This window comes from Nilaparvata lugens, chromosome 12 (assembly GCF_014356525.2).
Source record: "Nilaparvata lugens isolate BPH chromosome 12, ASM1435652v1, whole genome shotgun sequence".
NCBI classification, from domain to species: Eukaryota; Metazoa; Arthropoda; class Insecta; order Hemiptera; family Delphacidae; genus Nilaparvata; species Nilaparvata lugens.
The window spans coordinates 24,363,426-24,370,878 of record NC_052515.1 but is presented as its reverse complement, the minus strand read 5'-3'; the positions used below and the strand labels follow the sequence as shown (position 1 = coordinate 24,370,878).

Genomic DNA, 7,453 nt, shown 5'->3' with positions numbered 1-7,453 from the left:
TCTCTCTCTCTCTCTCTCTCTCTCTCTCTCTTACATTATTCACACACACTTCTAGTAAGATGCACTCCAAACTGACAGAATTTCATACAGGTAACACCGATCCTACCCATTTATCCGATGTTGAAAGTCTAGTCTCTCAAACTTTACAGCACAACTCCTACAGTGAAATTGACTTTCAGTCAATCCACTTTTCAGCAATCCTCATAAAAGTAGCATTGATGCTCCCATTCAACCAATGCTGACAGTATAAAGTGAATCTCACTATAGTAGACGGCTACTAAATTTGCAGTATTTCCAATAAGTAACATCATTGATCTCCATTCATCCAATGCTGACAGTATTTGGTAGAGAGTTAGTGGGAAGGATATTTTGAATATTCTTTCCGAAGAATGGACGTTGATATGTCCAAAGCTCCGCCAATTTATGTACATGCATAACAATATTATCTTTAGTTATTACAAATTGCTTTTTTCGTATCATATACAGTTCAATAATTACTTTCTTAGTCTATATTATGTAAATTCATCTATAATTTTGCTGTATTGTAAGCTATTTTATATAAGTGTATAAGCCAATATACATTGTAATCTACATAAATAAAGTACTCAATCAATCAATCACTCCTAGGTCAAAAATAAAAGCAGTCATTCTATTCTATTCACTCTCTCTTTCTCTCTCTCTCTCTCTCTCTCTCTCTCTCTCTCTGTCTCTCTCAATAAAGAACTGTAATATAATCTCATTCGTCTTTTTTATAGGATTCGAACTGATCAGCACTGACTGTCTGGGAGAAAGTAGTCTATATCTTTCTAATAGGAATGCATTAGCATACGTAGCAACTTGTTGACAGGTTAAATTCATGGCTGTGAGTTAATTGGTTTATTTAATGGAAAACGCAACAGATTATGTCAATGAATCTACTATTTATAGAAAGGATAATCTTCAAAATCATAGTTCTGCAAGTAACTTCCATAGATTCTCACTCCTATGTGGAGCTAACTTTGTGGAGCCTACACCAAAAATGTGTGTTGATGATATTCGAGAGAATTTACATTCTAATTTGTTTTGTGTTGGAATAACAAGTTAAATCAACTTCGTCTATTATCTATTATCGTTCGAGTAAACCAACGTCTATTACAAACTTACAATATGAACTAAAATTGTTCTATCTGTTATTTACTCTGGTTCGGAAACCACCTGAAGTGGCAGGTATATTAAGGTGCGTACAGATATACGCGCCGCGAACATGTGCAATTCACTTTTAATCAGCTGACTATATCTGTATTTTTACAGAAACGGTAAGATACAGATATAAAAAGCTTGGCATCAGCTGATTAAAAGTGAATTATTGCTCATGTTCGCGGCGCGTAAATCTGTACGCACCTTTATGTTTCCTGCAATATTTTCTATCAATGATGTTCAGATGATTTCATGACAACACTTTAAGCAGAAATTATGTAATTTTTCAACGTTACGCAGAGTGATGCTAACAAGATCGACTAATATTGGAGAAGTGTTCTCGAGCTGGATTCTTACGAAATATTATGTTACACGTATTCATAAGTACCCTGGTCTGTGTGCATTTCACATTAAATTCCCTATAGATTCTTCATAAAAGCTACAGAAAACTTGAGTATTAAACAAACATTTTCATTCTCCAATTCGCATTCAAACATTCAAGATTTTTGGACACTTCGAAGAGCAAACTCGATTGTGTAACTTCTCATTTATGGAGCAACAAACTGAACATTCTCAAATATGAATAAATATTTCATCTATTCATTCCTTCATTATAGATATCAAGAGGAGCTACCTTTAAAGAGCTCAAAAATCAGAGATGTTTCCCATATTTTGATGACTATGAATAAAATCGACAGTGATAAAGTTAGTTATATTTCCACGTGTATTTTTTAAATTTTGTCATCTACTGTTTGTTGTTGTATCAGAGTCTTCTTATCTACTCTCTTCTCCTCTCTTCTCCCTCATACAATTATTCTTGTCTCTTCTCATACTTGATTATTCTTCTCCTTAAACTTAGTAAGGATCAAGGTTTCACAATCTTAATAAAATGAAATTAATATTATTAGTACAGTAATTATCTTCTCACTTCTTCTATCTCTCTGTAAGCTCTATCTGATTTTTGAAAGTTTTTCTTTCAACTTGTTTTTACTATTGAGATCGGTTTTTCCTGATTCAAAGGGCTACATTCATTAACATCAATACATATAGCTTATATAAAATTATAATCTTCCATAGTTGTGGGAGACTACAATATCTCGCTCACTCAATTTCATGGATTGTATGTGTTGAATTTACATCTGAAGAATCTAAAAGAAATTTTCTTGCTTTCCATTGGTGTTGCTTATGAACTACTTCTATCAATATCTTAATCCTTAATTCAATTAACTTTTCTTTCAGTCTCCTTGACTCAAATAAACATCCTTAAAAACAGTATCTGTCATGATACAGAGCATTCCTTCCTACAAGAAGCAGCTGATCGCAGGATCTTGAAGGAGCAATCCTGCAGATAGCCGTATCCTTCCAACCGCCTTTCGGTCTTTCAGTCCAGCGTTCGACTCCGTTAATTCAACTTCGTTTCTAGAGCAGGATCATAAATTCGGCCAGGATTTCACAGTGCGAAAATTTTTGAGAAAAATCTAAATTTTCCGGGACGTAGCTTGCAACGAAGCTGGATTAACGACGAACTTTATAACATGGAACAGAGTATCAAAACATTATTAGCAACATAATTTTCCAAAACGGAAAATAATCTTTTTTGGAGATTTGAAAAAAGTTAAATTTTTTCTACTGATTGCAGCATTGCGATCTAAACAAAAATTTCAGCACGGTCTTTCTGATTTATTAGAATCAGATTAACATTTACAGTGGAAAAATAATCTATAAATTTCCCGAATTTCCAATATTTATCCGCAACCTCAAAGTTCAAGTTTCAGTAAGGTGTCAGGTGTATGCTAAAAGGAATACATAATCAACACTCAGGACTAACTGTTTCAAGGTAAGAATGAAATAAATTAATCCATATTAGTAATTTATAGTTTTTATTGAAAAGTTGAAATTCGAAATTTCATTGGTATAAGTCTCTCCTCTGAATTTTGAGAAACACAATGCAAGGGATGGTGGTTTAAAATGAAATGATCAACTATAATTTTATAACCTTAATAAAACAAAATAAAACTTGTAGCACCCTTTATTTATTAAAAAACTTGAAATAGTTGAACTATTTAATTTTTTTAATAAATAAAGGGTGCTACAAGTTTTATTTTGTTTTATTAATTTAAAAGCAGCCCATTTCAATAAGTGTTTTGTTTTATAACCTTTTATCAAAATTTTTAGAGAGAAATAGTACAGACTCAGCCTAGTTTTCCTCGAAAGTCATAATTATACTATGATTATAGTGTTTTGTACAATAATGGATAAAAATAATGATTTGAAAGTTTCCATGTCACTATGTTTTCAAAATACTATTTATCCATTTCAGATCATATTCAAGGTTGAGTGATAGAGAGGACTTGAAAAATCCCAACTCCGCCAAATAGAGATTTTTTTTCATTTCATATCTTGAATCAGACTGGAATTAAAAGTATTGCAATCCATAATACCAAAGAATTATAAATGTTAATGGAGATAATCAAGAGCTCTGAACACCTATGGTGTAAATTTTATATAAATATTACCATGGTGGTAATTTTCACCTTATAATGCAAATAAATAATCCTTATTAGTTCATGCCTATCAAAATAATATCAATGCAAACAAGTGCAAATCAATACTTATCAGTAAGAAACTGAAATTTGAAATTCCAAAGCTAGATAACCAGAGGTTGGACATTGGAGTTCCACCTTTGGAAACTCACATAGGAGTAGAGCAAAAGCATGTTTTTGTGTTTCGTCAATGTTTTTGTGAATGATCATTCTACAAGTTTATTCCGTAATAAAGAATACCCTTTCATCGGGTTTGAATAATGATCGAATGTATAATCAAATAGAAGAGTAGCCTACATTTTTACTCAGAGTCATAGAATTTCTATGAAGCTCCTCCCTAAGCTTGACCAAAGAAACAGAATAATGAAAGTATTAAAATAAAAGAATATCAGAGGACTAGTCTTTATAGATCCGATCTTTTCGTCATCATCCTTCATCTGAATGACACACCCTGAATGTGTTTATGTTTAAACGTTTATTGTTAAAACGTTAAACAATCAACACTAACACAAACGATTGAACAATCAATCTAAACACAAAACATCTAACGTTTATTGTTTCAATAAACATCTAAGATGATCTCTGAAAATTAAAATATTTCTCAGAAGCTATAATATGATATTGATATGACTATTTTATCCAGAAACTGTATTTTCAATACTTTATCAATCTCATTAGATTTAAAAAATACCTTCCACATGACTTTGTGTTATCTTGTTATATCGCATGTAAACCTGCTAACTAGTTCCCATATCAAGATGGATCATAAGGAAATACTCTCTTATGAGCCGGCAATTAAATTGAAATAAAACTGAATTTTTCTGATTCCACTTATGCCAAGTACGTCCCCCTTTGTTCATAACCTGAAGGTCAACTCCCTAGTTATCCTTATTGAGGTTAACATACCCGGATATTTCTGAGACTGACAGTATAAATCATTAATTTATGCGTAACTATGATTTGCTATATTTGTGAACTTACGAAGCCGATCCTTCAAGAGCGTGGGAACTAAAACTATTAAATGAGTAATGGCTGGATAGCATGAATCAAGAAGTGATAATACTGTGATGAAGAAGGATTCCTGATCAATATAATAAAAATATAAACTACTGTACCTGTGAAGAGAAAATTGTTCTCTCAAAAACTCTCTTATTCTCTTAGAATATTTTTTCAAATCATTTCTATGAAAGTAGTTGATGAAAGATGCTAATCTTTATTAAACAACTTAAATTTATTTTTATTAGTTGCAAAAATCTCTGAAGATAAATCTGCACAAAGAAACTCTCTGAACTTTCAACCCCGCCTTCCAGCTTTGAATATTGTGAATCGGATTTGTAGTTTCTAGTCGTTCTTAGAAGAAAATAAATCAATAAGGCCCGGTTGCACAAAAGCCGGTTGAATTTCAACCGTTATCAACTTCACGAGAACCTAATCAGAGAAACACTATCAGAGAAAGTGTTTTTGAAAAGACAGCTTCTCTTATTGGTTCTCATGAAATTAATAACGGTTAAAATTTAACTGGCTTTTGTTCAACCGGCATTAGCTCTTTCAGGGCCGGTTTCCGAGCTCGGATTTAGCTAAGTTCTAGATTTTAAACAGCTAAAGTCTGAAAATTGGCTTTCCAAAACAGGGCGTAGTCACAGTCCACGTTTAAATTAAATTTCGAAAATCTAGAAAATTGAACACAAAATAAAATAAGGAGAAAATAGTGTAAAGTTTCAGCTATTTTTAATTATTTAGGAATGTTGTGTTTCGTCAAGGAAAACGTTTCCAATTATAGAAAAAAGTAAATAAAGATTATCATAAAAACTGCGACTACGCCCACTACCTCCGAGAACAAAGCCATAGTGCATTCGTGTGACGTCAGCACAGGTAGGGCTCCTAGACCAATAAAAACACTAGCTGATATAGATAAGCTGAAATCAACGAGTTTTTATTGGTGTAGGAGCCCTACCTTTGCTGACGTCACACGAATGCGCTACGGCTTTGTTTACGGAGGTAGTGCTACGCCCCGTTTCGGAAAGCCAATTTTCTGACTCCAGCTGTTTAAAGTCAAGAACTTAGCTAAATCCCGAGCTCGGAAACCGGCCTTTATTGTATTTTATTATCGTTGAATACACGGTGATAAGATGAATACACAGTATACAAAGTAATAGGATGAAATTGTTGTAGGAGTTGTTGAATTTGTAGCCCACGCCTCCAAACACAAGAAGATGTCTCATTGGTCAATGGACCAAGTCACCATTTTACCTTAACCAATAGGGAGCAAGCAGCTTGAGAATGTCACATGCAAGCTATTGTCCAATGAGACTGCTCGTTGAATTTGGGGCGTGGCTCACATATTATCCACTGCCATATCGGTCTCCTGAGCTTGTTCTTCCTTCCTCCACTAGAAAGATTTTTCTCAAAGTGTTACAATGTATTATAAAATGAAATGTCAATAATATGAAGTTGCATCGTGAAATGAGGATCAAGTAATAAATATAACATACCTGCTATGGATTTTGAAAATATGTTTAAGGAGTGTAACTCTTACTAGAGTCGGGGAGGAAAAAAATATTAGGCCTAGGAGCCCTGCTTTTCCACTGTTACATTCAAAGAAAAATTCACACTCATGCACAAACTCATTTTCTTTTGTCTTCATCCTACTTGAACTGTTGATATTAATATCTTGTAGATAATTAATTGGAATAATTAATATTAATCCTGCACTTTTAGATTAATATCAATCTTACACTTGCACAGAGTACTGTTGTAAAAGTGCAAGATTAATATTAATCATTACAATTAATAATCTACAAGATATCATTTTCTTTGTTGAAATTCACTCACCATTAACGATTCTAAAAATAAATAGCCTGAAGTTTTTATCCTGCACTACGCCCTCTTAAAGGTGCATTAACTCACAGTTGAGTAATGTGGAGAATGTAGCATTTCAAGGTCATATCAAAGCAGGTAATAGTGAATGTTCTACGAATGTACACAACTAATTTCGATACAATTTATCGAGTTCCAGCCTTGAAACAAATCCAATTATTACGGTCAAAGTCAAATGAGCAAAGATTGCGTTCAGAGTAGTATCAGATATATTTCTTAGAAAAAACACACTCCAAGTCTTTCAAACTCATAATAGTTAGCTGGATTCAATTTTCCACCAACCCTGACATTAGTATTAATATCCCTGCCTATAGGTTTTGAGTCATGAATTAATCTTTTGAATATGAATTTTAAATCGTTTCGTGATCAACTCATTTCAATTCGTGACAGACTGAATTAAATATCCTAAATTTGAATAACAATATTTTCGAATAAACAGAATACCTTGCTTCAAATTTCCAAATAATATTTTATTAATTTAAACTTATAATAACTTACACCATTACATTAGTTGACTATTCAACACTTATTTCATCAACTACTTTTATTCCTCCACTATAAACCAAAGAATGTATAAAATTTCATTCTTCTTACATGGGAGACTGATGCTTAAAACATGCTAAAACTCTTATCAAATGCTTGAGCTCAAAACTGAATCCCAAGATAGAATTTTGATGCGCTCTGGGACAATTAACCCAGTATTCAAAATTTGTACTAATCTTTTATAATTTATATAATTGATACTGAAATAAACCATTTTAATATTAAAACTGAACAAATTCTCTTTTCTAAACTGTTCAAAACAATAAATTATCTCTAATATAGGTTAAGTTATGTGATTCTGGTACTCCTGTTGG

At 32.6% G+C, this 7,453-nt stretch overlaps 1 protein-coding gene across 1 annotated transcript in view; it reads left to right on the top strand.

Moving 5' to 3' along the window:
- The first annotated feature begins 2,560 nt into the window (after positions 1 to 2,560).
- LOC111059935 (alpha-N-acetylgalactosaminidase) overlaps positions 2,561 to 7,453 on the top strand; it is a 90,023-nt gene continuing 85,130 nt past the window's right edge. Inside the window, exon 1 of the mRNA XM_039439252.1 lies at positions 2,561 to 3,013. The gene's annotated coding sequence lies outside the window, so the exon portion shown is untranslated. The remainder of the gene's footprint in view (positions 3,014 to 7,453) is intronic.